This window comes from Salvelinus fontinalis, chromosome 29, assembly GCF_029448725.1.
Source record: "Salvelinus fontinalis isolate EN_2023a chromosome 29, ASM2944872v1, whole genome shotgun sequence".
Classification (NCBI taxonomy): domain Eukaryota; kingdom Metazoa; phylum Chordata; class Actinopteri; order Salmoniformes; family Salmonidae; genus Salvelinus; species Salvelinus fontinalis.
The window spans coordinates 44,836,223-44,857,136 of record NC_074693.1 but is presented as its reverse complement, the minus strand read 5'-3'; the positions used below and the strand labels follow the sequence as shown (position 1 = coordinate 44,857,136).

General features: G+C 40.9%; 1 protein-coding gene across 5 annotated transcripts in view; it reads left to right on the top strand.

The window, feature by feature from the left end:
* The first annotated feature begins 20,481 nt into the window (after window positions 1-20,481).
* Window positions 20,482-20,914, top strand: part of LOC129828030 (protein diaphanous homolog 2-like) — a 644,069-nt gene continuing 643,636 nt past the window's right edge. For 4 of the 5 annotated variants that reach the window (XM_055889440.1, XM_055889442.1, XM_055889441.1 and 1 more), the window contains exon 1: window positions 20,519-20,652. The gene's annotated coding sequence lies outside the window, so the exon portion shown is untranslated. Of the gene's footprint in view, window positions 20,653-20,914 lie in introns of all 5 variants that reach the window. The other variant, XM_055889439.1, reaches the window with a different exon arrangement.

Genomic DNA, 20,914 nt, shown 5'->3' with positions numbered 1-20,914 from the left:
TCAGATGCCCACCCAGACCCTCCCCTGGACTTTGTGCTGGTGCGCCCGGCGTTCGCACCTTGAGGGGGGGGTTCTGTCACGTTCCTGACCTGTTTTCTGGTGTTTTTTATGTGTGTGATGGTCAGGGCGTGAGTTTTGGGTGGGCAGTCTATGTTTTCCGTTTCTATGTTGGTTTTGGGTTGCCTGGTATGGCTCTTGATTAGAGGCAGGTGTTTTGCGTTTTCCTCTAATTGAGAGTCATATTAAGGTAGGGTGTTCTCACTGTTTGTTTGTGGGTGATTGTCACTGTGTCTGTGTTTGTTACACCACACAGTACTGTCTCGTCTCGTTCGTTCGGTCGTTCCTGTTTATGTGTTCCTCGTTTCATGTAAGTTCATAGTTTAGGTCTGTCTAGTTCGTTTTGTTGTTTTGTAAAATTATTCAAGTGTTCTTCGTGTGTTTAGTTTCGTCTTGTTTAATAAAGTTCATTATGTATTCACAACCCGCTGCGCCTTGGTCAACTCACTCACCGAAAGAGAGCCGTTACAAGGTCAAGACCCTGGTGAGGACGACGAGCATGCAGATGAGCTTCCCTGAGATGGTTTCTGACCGATTGTGCAGAAATCCTTCGGTTGCGCAAACCCACAGTTTCATCAGCTGTCCGGGTGGCTGGTCTCAGACGATCCCGCAGGTGAAAAAGCCGGATTCGGAGGTCCTGCGCTGGCATGGTTACGCATGGTTACACATGGTCTGCGGTTGTGAGGCCAGTTGGAAGTACCGCCAAATTCTCTAAAACTACATTTGAGGTGGCTTATGGTAGAGAAATTAAAATTATATTTTCTTGCAACAGCTCTGGTGGACATTCCTGCAGTCAACACACCAATTGCACGTTCCCTCAACTTGAAACATCTGTGGCATTTTGGTGTTTGACAAAACTGCACATTTTAGAGTGGCCTTTTATTGTCCCCAGCACAAGGTGTACCTGTGTAATGATCATGTTGTTTAATCAGCTTCTTGATATGCCACACCGGTCAGGTGGATGGATTATCTTGGCAAAGGTTAAATGCTTAGTAACAGGGATGTAAAAGATATTGTGCACAAAATTTGAGAGAAATAAGCTTTTTGTGTATGGAAAATATCTGGGATCTTTAATTTCAGCTCATGAAACATGAGAACAACCCTTTACATGTTGCATTTATATTTTTGTTCAGTATACCTCACCCTTCATGTTTTGTTGAAGGGTTCGTCTGTCTGAACAGTCTGCCGACTTCCCTCCTTTGCTTTCCTCTTTGGGGATAATATTTTCCATTACTGCTATCATACTGTAACAATAATAACAATTGCCCATGCTCTTTGTATGATTGCCATTATTCAGAAAGGCAAATAATCAATGGCAATCAAGCGAAAGACACTTGACAAATAAATACAATGTTTACTTAAGTTCAAAATAGACATTTTCCCAAACAGTGTTCATTGTCAAGAGCGTTAATTATAACTTCAAAATGGTGTTTATCCCCAGTCCAACATAACAAGCCCTTTTATAATGTACAGTATAGACATGGACTGGCACTTCCCCTCAAGTTTATGGGAATGTGTACGTGCCAAGAGGCCAATGTGGGCTATGTATGCTTTGAGAATGTCCAATTAAATCCCTTCACCAGTGGGATGCAAGCTTTCTTTGCAACAATTGCATCTGTCACAAATAAGCATTTGAGTTATAAGTATGTCTTTGGTTGAAATCGGGTCAAGTATTAGGGGACTTCTAATTACAGAGGCCATTGGTGCATTTTCTCCTGAAAAGGCAGGAATTAAAATATGTGAATTCCAACTGGCCATGAGTTTGAGCGTGGCATGGGCCCATTCATGGCAGTTTTCTTATTTATGACACCTATGGAAACATGGTCTAGTTAAAAGCTGTTCAGGTGCAGCTTTTATACCCTATGAGGGCATGGATATGAGGTTGAAAGCAATAGCACCCCTATGTGTCCATAACTCATCATTGTCCACATCAGTCTCATGAGATATCATGGGTATCTTGTGCCTTGGATGTCAGGTCTGTGAAGTTCTATATTCGTGAGAGGCAGACTGCCACATTTGTCGGTCGGTCTGGATGTTGATAAGGTCAAATTTAGACTTCTTATTTAGAGGGTACAGAAACCGGTCAGGGACACACCCTTACCACAAAGCATTTGTCCCAGACTATTGTTTGTTTCGGTTGATCTTGAGCTGGTCTCCTCCTGAGTTTCCTGTCTAAGGCGAGTACAGTGTCATGCCTACCTGGGCTCTGTTCTGATGGAAACCCCTCCATATGTCCTGTATCCCCTCTCAGCCCGAGACAGAACAATAGGAACCACTTACAGTGAGGCAGCCTGCGGATGGAGAGCTAGGCTGTTTTGTGTAGCTTGATTGCTCTCCACTTACGGCGGTGTTCAAAAGCAAGGAATCCTGACCACAGGAAAAAACAGGGTCATCAGAGGTGTTTCCCTCTCATGGTTGACATTACTTTTTATAGGTCTGTTTTGTGCTATATTCCCCATGATGGGTGGAGCTCGATTCCCAACTGTACTTCTTTTCAAATCTGCCTACACCCCCCTTGTGTTGCAGAATTGCCCATAACTTTTATCAAAATTAAGTTTGCCTAGTAATTATGCTACAATACTTGAATTTCAATGCCATATTCGGAAGTCATGCTGTGTTTTTCCACTGCTAAATGGCTATGTTGGATTGTTTAAGAAACGGTTCACCTACTATTATGGATACTTAAAATGTAGTCTATTGGCCCAAGATGCATATGTGTTTACTTAGCTACAGCTTATCAGTTAGCATGCTCCAAATAGCAATGCAACTTAACCAGCGACTTATTCCATCAATTAAGCATGTTGCAATACTTAAGTTGCATGAAGTAACATGTCAGAAGTAAACTCCGGCACCAGTTGTCTGGCTTGCTTAGCTGATGTTGTGGACCATGTGTTTTAATACATGTAGTCGTGGGTCTCTATTAGCCCAGTCCTACGTTCTGAGTTCAGCACCATCCGCAATCAGCCAACTGTCTCAATGCAAAGTGGCCATGCAGCAGAATCCTCAAGTAGTTGGGTGCCATGGTAACCATGGTCATTAGAGTCATTAGAAGTAGACAGTCTGTCCTTCAGTCTCTTTTGTTACATCAGCTCAGAGATGACCCGAGTTGGATCATAGCTCTACTGTATGTCTGGAGCTAGTTCTCAGGAACAGTGTCACATACTTCCAGTTACATGATATACAGTACTTCTGGCAAGTCCCTAACAATGAACTGACATCTTGAGATGCATTACTTAGGCTACTGCAGGTCATTTTATGCACTCTTAGAAAAAAACGTTCTTCGGCTGTCCCCATGGGAGAACCCTTTTTGGATCCCGGTAGAACTCTTTTTGGTTCCAGGTAGAAACCCATGTGGAACCAAAAGGGTTCTACCTGGAACCAATAAGGGTTCTTCTAATGGGGACAGCCGCATAACACTTTTAGGTTCTAGACGGCACCTTATTTTCCTTAGTGTACCTGTTCATTTGTATTTCACACCATTTTATTAACAAAAATTCTGTTTTGTGTCCTTTTTTCTTGAGAAGTTGTAATGCTGGATCTTTGGATATTCTATACGTTTCCTTTACATTACGGGCATTGTGGCTCAACTATATCCAACCGGCATGGCAGTGTTTATATCGCAAACACCTTTTGCCTGCACTCAAATTAAATCTCAGAACTAGATAGATGTCTCCAGTTTTCAGAATAAGATGCACGTGTGTTCAGCTAGATCAGTGGATCCCAAACTGTGGGGTATACATCATTGCATACCTTAGAGAACTATTTATAACATTTCAGAAATGTCCAGATCAAGTAGCCCATGTCAGCTAACGTTTTTTTATTTTGTTTTTTTTGGTCAATAGATATTGTAATTTTTTTGTCACTCAAATATCACATGAATACAGTAGCCACCCTTTTCCTTGATGACAGCTTTGCGCACTCTTGGCATTCTCTCAACCATCCTCAACAGGTGTGCTTTGTGAAAAGTTTATTTGTGGAATTTCTTTCCTCCTCAATGCGTTTCAGCCAATCACTTGTGTTGTGACAAGGTAGGGGTGGTATACAGAAGATGATATTTTACCAAATATGGTCCATATTATACAGAAGATGATATTTTACCAAATAAAGTCCATATTATGGCAAGAACAGCTCAAATAAGCAAAGAGAAACAACAGTCCATCATTACTTTAAGACATGAAGGTCAGTCAATCCAGAACATTTCAAGAACTTTGAAAGTTTCTTCAAGTGCAGTTGCAAAAATCATCAAGCGCTATGAAACTGGCTCTCATGAGGACCGCCACAGGAAAGGAAGACCCAGAGATTCCTCTGCTGCAGAGGACAAGTTCATTAGACTTAACTGCACCTCAGATTGCAGCCCAAATAAATGCTTCACATAGTTCAAGTAACAAAGACATCTCAACATCAACTATCCAGAGGAGACTGTGTGAATCAGCCTTCATGGTCGAATTGCTGCAACGAAACCACTACTAAAGGACACCAATAATAAGAAGAGACTTGCTTGGGCAAAGAAGCACGAGCAATGGACATTAGACCGGTGGAAATCTGTCCTTTGGTCTGATAAGTCCAAATTTGAGATTTTTGGTTCGAACCGCCATGTATTTGTGAGACGCAGAGTAGGTGAACGAATGATCTCCGCATGTGTGGTTTTCACCATGAAGCATGGAGGTGGTGGTGGGGGGATGCTTTGCTGGTGACACTGTGATGTATTTAGAATTCAAGGCACACTTAATAACGAGTCACAAACCCGGATCCGGGACCCCCCCATCAAAAAAGCTGACTAGCATAGCCTAGCCTAAAGCCACAGGGATATCATATAATAAAATGTTCATGAAATCACAAGTCCAAGACACCAAATGAAAGATACACATCTTGTGAATCCAGCCATCATTTCTGATTTTTTAAATATTTTACAGGGAAGACACAATATGTGAATCTATTAGCTAACCACGTTAGCAAAAGACACCACTTTTTTTACTCCACCCTTTTCTTACTGCATCAGTAGCTATCACAAATTCGACCAAATAAAGATATAAATAGCCACTAACCAAGAAACACTTTCATCAGATGACAGTCTGATAACATATGCTATACAATAAATATGTTTTGTTCGAAAAATGTGCATATTTCAGGTATAAATCATAGTTTACCATTGCAGCCACCATCACAACTCTCACCAAAGCAACTAGAATAACTACAGAGACCATCGTGTATTAGCTAATTACTCATCATAAAACATTTCTTAAAAATACACAGCTTACAGCAAATGAAAGACACAGATCTTGTGAATCCAGCCAATATTTCAGATTTTCTAAGTGTTTTACAGCGAAAACACAATATAGCGTTATATTAGCTTACCACAATAGCAAACATCACAACAGCATTGATTCAAGCCAAAATAGCGATAACGTATAAACCACCAAAATATATTCATTTTTTCACTAACCTTCTCAGAATTCTTCAGATGACAGTCCTATAACATCATATTACACAATAAATATAGAGTTTGTTCGAAAATGTGCATATTTAGCGCCACAAATCGTGGTTATACAATGAGAAAAGTAGCAAAGCTGCCCAGAAAATGTCAGGAGAAATCTTTGGAGAGGCACCTATTCTAATCAGTAACTATTCCAAAACTTGACTAAAAAATACAGGTTGGACAGCAATTGAAAGACAAATTAGTTCTTAATGCAATCGCTGGGTTACATTTTTAAAATTAACGTTACTTCAAAATACAGCGTGCGATAAAGCGAGGCTGCACTGCAATTAATGGCGGCTTGTGCATTTGACATTTTTCAACAGAACAACGAATTATCAGCATAAATAGTTCTTACTTTTTGATGAACTCTCATCAGAATCTTGGGAAAGGTGTCCTTTGTCCAAAATAATCGTTGCTAGGTTGTATAACGTCCTCTTCAACGTTGCAATTAGCAGTAAACATTAGCATGAGAGAGAGAGATACCCAACTCCCTAGAACGCCAGGAAAAGAAATACCCGAAAATCGCAATATACTGACATAAACTGATATCATTTGGTTTAAAATAACAAGATTATGATGTCTTTAAAGCCTATATCGAATAAAAACACAGCCGGAAATGTCTAAGATCTATAACCGATGGTTCTAGTACAATATGCCAAGGTCCTCAGTGCGTCAGAGCGAAGAGGGAAAAGAACAGACACGTCTTTGCCAAGTGATTTATAACCTTTGAGATCTACGTAGAGACTCCATTTCAAGTCTCCCTATTCGCTAACATCCAGGGGAAGGCGTATGCAGTGCATCTCAACCAATAGAAGACAGGCCCCTTGGTTTGTGCTGTGGTGGAGATCTTTGTTGGCTATACTCGGCCTTGTCTCAGGATTGTAAGTTGGTGGTTGAAGATATCCCTCTAGTGATGCGGGGGCTGTGCTTTGGCAAAGTGGGTGGGGTTATATCCTTCCTATTTGGCCCTGTCCGGGGGTATCTTCGGATGGGGCCACAGTGTCTCCTGACCGCTCCTGTCTCAGCCTCCAGTATTTATGCTGCAGTAGTTTATGTGTCGGGGGGCTAGGGTCAGTTGGTTATACCTGGAGTACTTCTCCTGTCTTATCCAGTGTCCTGTGTGAATTTAAGTATGCTCTCTCTAATTCTCTCGTTCTCTCTTTCTTTCTCTCTCTCTGAGAACCTGAGCCCTAGGACCATACGTCAGGACTACCGGGCATGATGACTCCTTGCTGTCCCCAGTCCGCCTGGCCTTGCTGCTATTCCAGTTTCAACTGTTTCTGCCTGCGTTTACGGAACCCCTACCTGTCCCAGACCTGCTGTTTTCAACTCTTAATGATCGGCTATGAAAAGCCAACTGAGATTTATTCCTGATTATTATTTGACCATACTTGTCATTTATGAACATTTTGAAAATCTTGGCTCTCTAATTTTCTCCTTCTCTCTTTCTTTCTCTCGGAGGACCTGAGCCCTAGGACCATACGTCGGGACTACCGGGCGTGGTGACTCCTTGCTGTCCCCAGTCCGCCTGGCCTTGCTGCTATTCCAGTTTCAACTGCTCTGCCAGCAGTTATGGAACCGCCATCTGTCCCAGACCTGTTGTTTTTCAACTCTTAATGATCGGCTATGAAAAACCAACTGAAAATTATTCATGATTATTATTTGACCATGCTTGTCACTTATGAACAGTTTTGAATATCTTGGCATAGTTCTGTTATAATCTCCACCCGGCACAGCCAGAAGAGGACTGGCCACCCCTCATAGCCTGGTTCCTCTCTAGGTTTCTTCCAAGGTTTTGGCCTTTCTAGGGAGTTTTTCCTAGACACCGTGCTTCTACACCTGCATTACTAGCTGTTTGGGGTTTTAGGCTGGGTTTCTGTACAGCACTTCGAGATATTAGCTAATGTACGAAGGGCTATATAAAATAAACTTGATTGATTGATTGACAGGCAGATTTATACACAGGTCTCAGAGCAGCTTGGAAAATTTGGCATTCTCACATACACATAGGAAAATTGCTCTAAGTCCAGTTCTGTTTCACTCACAGATGTAATTCAAACGGTTTTAGAAACTAGAAAGTTTCTAAAATGAGAGTTTTAGAAACTCTCATCGCGCTCCAGCAACCCCTGTGGCGGGCCGGGCGCAGTGCGCGCTAACCAAGGGGGCCAGGTGCACGGTGTTTCCTCCGACACATTGGTGCGGTTGGCTTCCGGGTTGGAGGCGCGCTGTGTTAAAGAAGCAGTGCGGCTTGGTTGGGTTGTGCTTCGGAGGACGCATGGCTTTCGACCTTCGTCTCTCCCGAGCCCGTACGGGAGTTGTAGCGATGAGACAAGATAGTAATAACTAGCGATTGGATACCACGAAAAAATTGGGGAGAAAAGGGGATAAAATTTTTAAAAAATTAAAAATTAAAATATAAATAATAAAGAAAGAAAGAAAGAAAAATAATCCCTCATCAATCTACACACAATACCCCATAATGACAAAGCAAAAATAGGTTTTTAGAAATGTTTGCACATTTATTGGCGAGATGATGAGCAGTGCCTTGTTTCCTCCAGACGTGACGCTTGCCATTCATTCCAAAGAGTTGAATCTTGGTTTCATCAGACGAGAGAATCTTGTTTCTCATGGTCTGAGAGTCCTTTAGGTGCCTTTTGGCAACTCTACCATAAAGGCCAGATTGGTGGTAGAAGAAATTGTCCTTCTGTTAGGTTCTCCCATCTCCACAGAGGAACTCTGGAGCAATGTTAAAGTGACCGTCGGGTTTTTGGTTACATTCTTGACCAAGTCCCTTCTCCTCCGATTGCTCAGTTTAGCTGGGCGGCCGGCTCTATGTAGAGTCTTGGTGGTTCCAAACTTCTTTCATTTAAGAATGATGGAGGCCACTGTCTTCTTGGGGATCTTCAGTGCTGCAGACATTTTTTGGTACCTATCCCCAGATCTGTGCCTCGACACATTCCTGTCTCAGAGCTCTACAGACAATTCCTTCAACCTCATGGCTTCGTTTTTTCACTGACATGCACTGTCAACTGTGGGACCTTTTTGTAGACAGATGTGGCCTATCCAATCAATTGAATTTACCGCAGGTGGAATTTACCTCAAGTTGTAGAAACATCTCAAGGATGATCAATGGAAACAGGAGGCACCTGAGCTCAATTTCGAGTCTCATATCAAAGGGTTCGAGTACTGGTATTTCTATTTATTATTTTTAATACATTTCCAAGAATTTCACTTTGTCATTATTGGGTATTGTGTGTAGATTGATGAGAAAAAAGTTTTATTTAATTGTGTCACGGCAGTCGAATGAAGTAGACCAAAGCGCAGCGTAGTGAGCGTACCTATTCCCTTTTTATTAGGATGACGCAGACAAAAACAATAAACAATACAAAAACGACCGTGAAGCTTAAGGGCAAAGTGCCACTAACAAAGATAACTTCCCACACGGAAAGGAGGGAAAAGGGCTACCTAAGTACGGTTCCCAATCAGAGACAACGATAGACAGCTATCCCTGATTGAGAACCATACCCGGCCAAAACATAGAAATACAAAATCATAGAAAACAAAAACATAGAATGCCCACCCCCAATTACACCCTGACCAAACCAAATAGACACATAAAAAAGCTCTCTAAGGTCAGGGCGTGACAATTTATTTTAGAATATAGATTTTAGGAGCTCGATTTCGAGTCTTCTAGCAAAAGGTCTGAATACTTAATGCCGATTAGGAATGAGGGGAATGAATAGGTGGGAATTTAGCCATGACACTGAGGTGAACACCGCTACTCTTACAGTAAGAGCCATGGGATTTTGAATGACCACAGACTCCGGACACCCGTTTTAACGTTCCATCCGAAAGACTGCACCCTACACAGGACAATGTTCGCAAAGGTAATCAAGGTTTGAAATGATTGTTTTAGTCAAATATGATCTTTTTCAGCTTCTTGCAGTCAATATGCAGTATAAACCTTTTTTTAAATTACGTTCTGGCCCCCTGAACATCCGCTCAAGAAAAAATGGCCCGCGCCTGTATCTAGTTGGTTGTCCCTGACATACAGTATCTACCTCAATTACCTCATACCCCTGCACATCGACTCGGCACTGGTATCCCAAGTTATCATTACTCGTTGTGTATTTATTCCACATTTTTCAATGAAGACATACTTACAGGCCCTTTCTAACAATGCAGAGAGACATTCTTTTAAATAACAGAGATGGTCTACAACTGTTGTTTACAAAGCATGTGACAAATAACATTTGATTTTGATTGAAAAGGGCAGGGCTTGCAGGCGTCCTCCATCAATTTCAGCTAACCTAATTTGAAAGAATTCAATTTATATTCGAACTCAGGTCTGGTATACTGTGGTACAAAGTATAGTGCTTAGTGTTTTCCAGCAATAGTAAAAGTACGGAGCAGCGTTTACCCTGAATTGATCTCTATCCTCCCTGTGTTAACGCTGCCAGTCAAGAGTCAGAGCCGGACTTGCCTTGCTGTACAGCGGGAGGGCAATGAATAATTTACTAGTAATTTCCCTTTCATCTCTCAGGTCTAAATACAGTGCTTACTCTCTACAACCCCTATGATGACGGGTAACTGGGAAGGCATGTCAGTGCATAATGAGTGCAATGAGTCGAAATTGAACTTTCATTGCACGAATGCAAATTATTTGAAAATATTAGGACAAGTTATATTCTGAATAAACAAATAGTTTCAGAGGCAATTTTAGCGTCTGTTTTTACATCAATGACTCATTGTCATGTTCTGGCCATACAACAAATATAAAGATGGAATGTCCAACTCTCTGACCTACACCTCGTGTACGTGTATAGCGATGTCACAACCACATAAGGTGCATTGATTGACAGAATCCAGCTTCATAAGTTAACGCCCAATGTAAACTTTCATCTGTCCACTTCTACTGAAACAATGGTCACACACCCGGGACTATCCGAATGGTGCACTCTCTGCTGCAGAATCGAAACAATTCAGAAAGATTTGTCATGGTTTTGAGTGAACCAAAGTGTCATCTTTGAAAAAAATGGAAGCCCTTTCATTGCCAGCCACCTTAAATCATCCGACAGGGCACTGTGAAAAGGATAAACAGAGCAGTGGAATCAGTTTCAGGCCCACAGGAGTGTAGTTAAAACGGGCCCACTGACTCATGGGAGAGTGGTGTCCAGTATCCAGCTAGCATCCAGCGCAGCACCAGCTATTTAATTATAGACATGGCAAGCGGACGTTGACTATGATGCATGCAGTGCTACCAAGAGATGGATGAAAACAAACAGGACAATGTTCCAAACCGCGTGTGTCCAAGGGGAATGAAATCTGGGAGGGATGTATACACACAATACCACGTAACGACAGTGAAAACATGCTTTTAGACATTTTAGCAAATGTATTGAAAAGTAAATACAGAAATCTAATTTACATAAGTATTCACACCCTTGAATCAATAAAAGTTAGAATCAGCTTTGGCAGAGATTACACCTGTGTGTCTTTCTGGGTAAGTCCCTAAAAACTTTGCATACTTGTATTGTACGATATTTTTTTCCCAAGTCTTGTCATAGATTTCCAAGCAGATAAGTCAAAACTGTAACTAAGCCACTCAGGAACATTCAATGTTGTCTCAAGTGTACACTACCATTCAAAAGTTTGGGGTCACTTAGAAATGTCCTTGTCCTTGAAAGAAAGGCACATTTTTTGTCCATTCAAATAACATCAAAATGATCAGAAATACAGTGTAGACATTGTTAATGTTGTAAATGACTATTGTAGCTGGAAACTGCAGATTTTTTATGGAATATCTACATACAGAGGCCCATTATCAGCAACCATCACTCCTTTGTTCCAATGGAACATTGTGTTAGCTCATCCAAAGTTTATAATTTTAAAGGGCTAATTGATCATTAGAAAACCATTTTGCAATTATGTTAGCACAGCTGAAAACTGTGTGCTGATTAAAGAAGCAATACAACTGGCCTTTAGACTAGTTGAGTATCTGGAGCATTAGCATTTGTGGGTTCGATTACATTCTCAAAATGGCCAGAAACAAATAACTTTCTTCTGAAACTCGTCAGTCTATTCTTGTTCTGAGAATTGAAGGTTATTCCATGTGAGAAATTGCCAAGAAACTGAAGATCTGGTACAACGCTGTGTACTACTCCCTTCACAGAACAGCGCAAACTGGCTCTAACCGGAATAGAAAGACGAGTGGGAGGCCCCAGTGCACAACTGAGCAAGAGGACAAGTACATGATAGTGTCTAGCTTGAGAAACAGACGCCTCACAAGTCCTCAACTGGCAGCTTCATTAAATAGTACCCGCAAAACACCAGTCTCAACATCAACAGTGAAGAGGCGACTCCGGGATGCTGGTCTTCTATCATCCTTGCTGATAACCAGCATACCCATAACATGATGCAGCCACCACCATGCTTGAAAATATGAAGTGGTACTCAGTGATGTGTTATGTTGGATTTGCCCCAAACATGACGCTTTGTATTCAGGACATAAAGTTAATTTCTTTTACACATTTTCTGCAGTTTTACTTTAGTGCCTTATTGCAAACAGGATGCATGTTTTGGAATAGTTTTATTCTGTATAGGCTTGCTTTTCATTTCGTCAAGTAGGTTAGTATTGTGGAGTAACTTAAATGTTGTTGATCCCATCCTCAGTTTTCTCCTAAGATAGCCATTAAACACTGTAACTGTTTTAAAGTCCCCATTTGCCTCTTAATGAAATTCCTGAGTGGTTTTCTTCCCCTCCGGCAACTGAGTTAAGGACGCCTGTACCTTATTAACTTCAGCATGCTTAAAGGTATATTAAATGTCTGCTATTTCCCCCCCGATCCCCCCCGCCCCCCAATCTACTAATAGGTGCCCCTCTTTGCGAGGCATTGGAAAACCTCCTTGGTCTTTGTGGTTGAATCTGTGTTTGAAATTCATTGCTCGCCTGAGGGACCTTACAATTATCTGTATGTGTGGGGTACAGAGATGCGGTAAAAACAATAATGTTAAACACACTTGCACACAGTGAACCCATGCAACTGATATGACTTCTTACGCAAATTTTGACTCCTGAACTTATTTAGGCTTGCCAGAAGAGGTTGAATACGACATTTCATATTTAAATTTTTTTCATTCTAAAAACATTATTCAATTTTGGCATTCTGGGGTATTGTGTGTAGGCCAGTGACATAAAATCTTAAGGTCATCAATTTTAAATTCAGGCTGTAAAACCACAACATTTTGAAAAAGTCGAGGGGTGTGAATACTTTCTAAACGCACGGCTTCCTGCTCAACAAGCTGTTAACAGTGTACTCTTTGTGTAATGTATATTAATATACCACATATACAGTGCCTTGAAAAAGTATTCAGACCCCTTGGATTTCTTTGACATTTTGTTACAAGGTGGGATTAAAATGTATTTAATTGTAATTTTTTGTCAACAATCTACACAAATACTCATGTCAAAGTGGAAGAAAATGATTTATTTTTTAAGATTAAAAAAAATAAAAAAATAAATGTAAAATAAAAATAGTCGTTCCATAAGTATTCAGACCCTTTGTTTAGGCAAGCCTATATTAGTTCAGACGTAATTTGGCTTAACAAATCACATAAGAAGTTACATGAACTGAATGATTAACACTTCCTCTGTCTCCCATACATACATACATCTGTTTGGCACAGAAGGTTGGTGGCACCTTAATTGGGGAGGATGGGCTCATGGTAGTGCTGGAGCGGAATAAGTGTAATGGAATTAAATGCATCAAACATGGTTTCCATGTGTTTGACTCCATTCGCTCCGTTCCAGCCGTTATTATGAGCCGTTCTCCCCTCAGCAGCCTCCACTCCTGTACGGTCCTTCAGTAAAGTATTGAATTTAAAGCACAGATTAAACTACAAAGACCAGGGAGCTTTTCGAAAGCCTCATAAAGAGGTGCAACGACAGGTAGATGAGTACCAATAAAAAATCCAACATTGAATATCTCTTTAAGCATTCCCAAGTTAATAATTATGCTGTGGAATATGTATTTAACCACTCAGACACATCACATCCGCTGTCCTTAAAAACTGAGCTGCAGGACAGGCATGAAACTGCTTAGGGATGTTACCATGAGGCCATTGGTGATTTTAACACCGCTATGGAGTTCATTTTCTGTGATGGGAGAGAACTGAGGACAGATCAACAAAGTTGTAGTGACTCCACAAAAGTGACCTAAATGACAGTGAAAAGAATACAAATATATTTTGTATGGAACGAGGCACTAAATGAATACTGCAAAAACTTTTGGGCCAAAATGCAAAGCCTTATGTTTGGGGCAACTGCCATGGTATGGTTATGCTTGACGTTAACAAATACTGGGGAGTTTTTCAGGATAAAAAGAAACAGGATGGAGCTAAGCACAGGCAAAATCTTAGAGGAAAACCTACTTCAGTCTGCTTTAGAGGAATTCACCTTTTCAGCAGGACAATAACCTACAACTCAAGGCCAAATCGACACTGGAGTGGCTTACCAAGAAGACTGTGAATGTTCCTTTTCTTTAGTGGCCATTCAATGGTTGTGTGTTTCTCTAGAATACATCATCACCCATTCACAAGTAAAGACATTACCTGTAAATATCTAAAGTACTATAATGGGGTTTTGGGCCGCAGGTGTCCCAAAGCACCGAACTAGGTCATTTTATTTCACCATCTGTCTCAACTGTACTCATATCACACCAAGTTATTTCAATGGAAAGTTTAAATCAAAAACAAGTTGATAAGTTTAACCGCTGAATCACAGATTTTGACATTCTAAGAGGTGCTGCAGCACTCTGTGGTCGGAGTGAAATACTGGTGTGAGAATGCTCTGCCCTTTGGTTTCCAGGCTTGAACAAACTGTAGAAAGGAGCTACTGTATCTTTAACTCCAATTTGATTCAATAGGCTACATGACACGCATGCAGAATCATATCAGAATCATACAGTGCCTTGCAAAAGTACTCAGACCCTTGGATTTCTTTACATTTTATTGTTTTACAAAGTGGGATTAAAATGTGTTTTTCATTTTTTGTCAACAATCTACACAAAATACTCTAATGTCAAAGTAAAAGAAACATTACATTTAAAGATAAATAACAATTCAAGAACTAAAATAGCCATTGCATAAGTTTTCAGCTTCCTGAGTCAAAACATGTTAGAAACATCTTTGGCATCGATTTCAACTGTGAGTCTTCGAGGGTAAGTCTATAAGAGCTTTGCAAATCTGGATTGTCCAATATTTGCCCATTATTCTTTTCAAAATTCTTAAAGCTCTGTCAAGATGTTGGCGATCATGGCTAGACAGCAATTTTCAAGCCTTGCCATGTATTTTGAAGCAGGTAAGTCACAACTGTAACTTGGCCACTACAACTCGAAATGTTGTGTTCCTGTTTGAAAGTATCTGAATTTCAGAGCGTCTAGTCCACTCTTTCTTTCATTTCCAATTCGTATTTCATGATAAATTGTACATTGTTTGATCACAGACTAAATCAAAGTTTTAAGACTGCAGGATTAATCACTAATCCCAAAAAGTTATAGTTACAGTTGATTGACTCGGGGTTAATATTTATTTAACCAGGAAATTCTATTCATTTGTAAAAATGTCTAGCATTTTCTTTTCACTTCGAATTTATTATAGATTATTTGTGTTGAACAGTCACACAAAAAAATCCCAATTAAATCCATTTTAATTCCAGGTTGTAACACAAACATTTGGACAAAGTGAATGCTGCATATTTATCTAACCAGGGCATTTCAGTTTTTCATTTTGAATGAATTTGTAGCATTTTCAAGAATTTAGTCTTCACTTTGACACAACGGGATTTTTTTGCGTAGTGGACAACTGGACACGGGGTCATTCATCTTCCACGGTCAGGACCTTGAGTGACAGGAGATCCAGTAGTGTCTGTGCTCCATTCATTCAGAACACTCTGTCCCATCCCAGCAGTCTTGGAAATCCTACTTGTAGCAGGCCCATATGGCTGCTCACACCGTGTATGCTAGTTGTTTCAGCCAAGGTCTTTAGAAGGGCATGCTCTAACAGTCAGCCAAAATCCTGGTTTCAACTGAGCTTTATTTCAAATTCAAATAGAAGAAATGTTTCTCTATTGTAGCAAATGGAGTGACAGGGAAGTAAACCTGGGTTGCTGGCATGAAAGGTTAACCCACTTGGTGGGAATTGTAATGTGGCTTATATAGTGAGGATCGCTACACTGCCACCTCTGAACGGGAAGGCAGGTCTCCGTGTGTAGACCTATCGCGGCCTCATCACACATCCGGCGGTGCATTCTCGAAGGCCTCATGGCCACCATCCCACTTCTGACACCAGTGTAGTGAACGGAGGGATAGGGAAGTGAACCTTCCAGGCAGACACTCGACGCATCGCGCCAATAGGGGTAACCCACTTGGTGGAAATTGTAATGTGGCTCATATAGCGAAGATCGCATAGTAATTACCCTCTAAAAAGTGGTACTTGGATCACGTCTACAGTGTTGCTCATTGCTCACACAGTGAATGGTAGTTACTTTCGATTGAAAAAATAACAATATATATTATGGGCATAGCATTATATTCCTTTTATCTCATTATAAACATAGTTACTGAAGATACAATGGCAAATACACTTGGTCTATCCTTTTTTTTAAACTCGGATTGGTAAACACTCAATAACCAATAATTAGCAATACCCATGCATCTTCAGTAAGATTGTGTACACAGTCTAATCTTCCTCGTGCTTACACACCACCACACAGATGTAATTATTGGAAAAGCTCACTGCTTTACATTTCTGGTCTATTTAGGCCTGCTACTTAAACACAATGTGTATTTAATTGAAATTAAGACCAAGTACACATCCTTAAAGACGTCCTCCAGTGATATTTTTATTTTATTTTTTACTGGACCACCTATTGAAATGTGCCTTTTTAAGTAAATTGGCTGTCAATTGAGGTGAAAAGGAAAATGGAGTGCCACTTTAAAGCAACTTGAAACTGGGAGAGAACTGTCTTTGTGATCAGTCTATGCTAGCTGTTGGCCAAAATCCCTGACAACACCAATAAAGGCTTACAGTATAAGCAATTAAATGTGATAATGAGCTTACTGTACATACACTCTTTCTAAACAATGGGAGTCTGATTTTTCACCCACCCCAGAATGTCTGCCTATCTGCTAGTGACGGTGTCGTCCCCTCCCACACAGGCTAACAGCTGGGACAGGCACAGCTAGGGCGGGAGAGGCAGCATTGGTAGCTTCCTGCCCAAGTCCTGCCCCTGGATTCAGGCGAGAGAATTGGACCGTCAGCACTGGGATGTGTTCAATAAGTGAGTCTTCTTTAATCATTCTTCTTATTGGATAGGATCAGGTGGTTGACTGTTTCACTCTATTTCAAAACGTTTTCTACCCACTGAACAAGACCCTGATGTACAAACAGAGCAAGCTTATCACACCAAGAATATCCAGATGGTGCCCTGTGCATGCCAACCCCCCCCCCCCCCCCCCCCCAAAAAAACCCCCAATAATAATAGTGGTGAACACAAGGGCACTCATTCTAGAAACAGCAGTGGGCCTACTTTGGCTCTTGCACAGTTCTTCAAAAAGGGACCACCACACATTTTGTGAATAGAATACATAGTGCCGACTTGGGTCTATATTTGCCTGTGTTGTATTTTGATTGACGTACTTACCACATGTCTGTCCTCCAGGACATCAACAGCACCCAGTGTCACAGGAAGGCCAAGAAGATCATCAAGGCCACCCGAGCCACGGCAGCTACCATCTAGAAGGCGGAGACAGTACACCTGCGTCAAAGCTGGGACAGAGACTGATAGAATCTGTTTATCACCAGGCCATCAGACTGTTAATAGGGCGGTATATAATTGTCCCAGCGCCATCCGGGTTTGGCAGGTGTAGGCCGTCATTGTAAATAAGAATTTGTTCTTCACTGACTTGCCTAGTTAAATAAAGGTTAAATAAAAAATATAGAAAATTATTTAAACAGTCATCACTAGCAAGTCTCCGCCCAGTACACTGCCCTGAACCTTAGACACTGCCACTAGCTGGCTACCATCTGGTATCCTACCTTGCACCTTCGAGACTGCTGCCCTATGTACAGTTTCAACTCAGTTTTTCACAATTCCTGACATTTAATCCTAGTAAAAATTCCCTGTCTTTGGTCAATTAGGATCACCACTTTATTTTAAGAATGTGAAATGTCAGAATAATAGTAGAGAGAACGATATATTTCAGCTTAAATTTTTTTCATCACATTCCCAGTGGGTCAGAAGTAACATTGCCTTTGGTAACATTGCCTTCAAATTGTTTAACTTGGGTCAAACGTTTCGGGTAGCCTTCCACAAGCTTCCCACAATAAGTTGGGTGAAATTTGGCCCATTCCTCCCGACAGAGCTTGTGTAACTGAGTCAGGTTTGTAGGCCTCCTTGCTCGCACACGCTTTTTTAGTTCTGCCCACAAATTTTCTATAGGATTGAGGTCAGGGCTTTGTGATGGCCACTCCAATATCTTGACTTTGTTATCCTTAAGCCATTTTTCCACAACTTTGGAAGTATGCTTGGGGTCATTGTGCATTTGGAAGACCCATTTGCGACCAAGCTTTAACTTCCTGACTGATGTTTTGAGATGTTGCTTCAATATATCCACATAATTTTACTCCCTCATGATGCCATCTATTTTGTGAAGTGCACCAGTCCCTCCTACAGCAAAGCACCCCCACAACATGATGCTGTAACCACCGTGCTTCACAGTTGGGACACTGATCTTCGGCTTGCAAGCCTCCCCCTTTTCCCTCCAAATATAACGATGGTCATTATGGCCAAACAGTTCTATTTTTGTTTCATCAGACCAGAGTACATTTCTCCAAAAAGTACGATCTTTGTCCCCATGTGCAGTTGCAAACCGTAGTCTGGCTTTTTATGGCGGTTTTGGAGCAGTGCCTCAGGTTATGTCGATATATGACTTGTTTTACTGTGGATATAGATAAATTTGTACCTGTTTCCTCCAGCATCTTCACAAGGTCCTTTGCTGTTGTTCTGGGATAGATTTGCACTTTTCGCACCAAAGTATGTTCATCTATAGGAGACAGAATGCGTCTCCTTCCTGAGCGGTACGACGGCTGCGTGGTCACATTGTGTTTATGCTTGCGCACTATTGTTTGTACAGATGAACATGGTACCTTCAGGTTTTTGGAAATGGCTCCCAAGGAACCAGACGTGGAGGTCTACAATTTTTTTTCTGAGGTCTTGGCTGATTTCTTTTGATTTTCCCATGATGTCAAGCAAATAAGCACTGAGTTTGAAGGTAGGCCTTGAAATACATCCACAGGTACACCTCCAATTGACTCAAATTATGTAAATTAGCCTGTCAGAAGCTTCTAAAGCCATGACATCATTTTCTGGAATTTTCCATGCTGTTTTAAGGCACAGTCAACTTAGTGTATGTAAACTTCTGAGCCACTGGAATTGTGATACAGTGAATTACAAGTGAAATAACCTGTCTGTAAACAATTGTAAACAACAATGACATGTGTCATGCACAAAGTAGATGTCCTAGCCGACTTGCCAAAACCTTAGTTTGTTCACTAGAAATTTGTGAAGTGGTTGAAAAATTGGTTTTAATGACTCCAACCTAAGTGTATGTAAACTTCCAACATCAACTGTACATAGATATTGAACACTGGTCACTTTTATAACGTTTACATAATGTTTTACCACTGTGTCTATATTGTATTCTAGTCATGGCTCATCCTACTGTACACACCTTTTCTATTAATATTCAGCCCACAATGTCTGTACAGTACACACCATTCACATACATTTTTATATTCTGGACATTGCTCATTCTGATATCTCTTAATTTCTTCTTCGTTTTTTTCCCTTCTTTTGAATTGTGTGTATTGATGTGTTGTTGGAGCTTATTATTATTATTATTACTTAACTAGGCAAGTCAGTGAAGAACAAATTCTTATTTACAATGACGGCCTACCCCGGACAAACCTGGACGACGCTGGGCCAATTGTGTGTCGCCCTATGGGACTCCCAATCACAGCCGGATGTGATGCAACCTGGATTTGAACCACTGAGATGCAGTGCCTTAGACCGCTACACCACTCGGGAGCCCCAGTGATAAGCATTTCTCTGTAGCTCTGAACTGCAAAACTGTGTACACGACAAGTTGATTTGTGCCCCTATTTAAATGTACATGCATTTCTAATACATTTGAACTCCTCTCAAAGTAACGGCCACAATACATTGCATCAGTTTGCTTCCATCGTGTGTGTACTCTTTTGTAAATCAATGACTGGATGATTCAGAATGGCACATCAATAGATGCCTGTGGGAAAATGGCACCTGCAGTCTGTGGCCTGTGGGGGACAGTTTTCTGCTCCAGTAACTGTATTCCTGTAAGGCAGACCATGCATGATGGCGATACTTTAAAATGTCCTGTCATGGGACAAAATAAGTCTGACTGTAATCAGACTTTTAAATATGAAATATCTCATGTGATTATGTATTCAAACATGCAAATCCAGCTATAGTTGTGATCCCAAATTAGGTAAAATAATTACAATTGGAGTTAGTGGAGTAGAGTTTGATTTATATTGGATCAGTCTAAAATATTATTTATTTATTTTCCTCCATTTGTCGTTTTGCTTGATCAAATATAAGCAACCTATTGTCTCTCACAAACATGCCACGATGAACAGAAACGTACACTCGCTCGCTTGCTGGATTTCTTTATATCCGCTGCAAGCCTTGGGTGATTAAACCCGATCCAGTCGCTGTGAAATCAGTCTGACCTCTCCATTTCAACAATAGTCTCCTCCTCGTTGACGCCAGCAACCCGACCCCGGAGTGATCGCTGATGTGACCAATGGCTGACGGAATCCTTGCTTCCTCACGTGGCTCGTGGGCGAATCGGAATGGTCGGTGAGCAGAACTACAGTGGGCCTGGCTCTCACGTTTGGTTGAAATGGTAAGCTTGGGATGGTATTTTGTGAGTTGGCTTTGGCAGATTTATTTAATTGTTACATTGTTTACAATTTTAAGCGATTGCAGCAAGTCAATTAAGTTTATTGGACCTATGCAGGTAAAATAAAATGTATTTGCTCCCCGTTTTGTAATGTATTTCTAAAGTAAGCGCTTAGGCAGCATCGGTGGTTTTCCTATCCTATAAAATGTTTGATATTTCAAATACATTTCATTTATATTTTGGGTTTGGTGGCAGTAATGTTGCATGTTACAATGTGTCTTGACAGCGTAAACTCTCCATATAATCATGGTAACACTGCTACATTTGTATTAGGTTGTTACATTGTTACTATCCACGCTACATAGTCAGCTACTAAGTT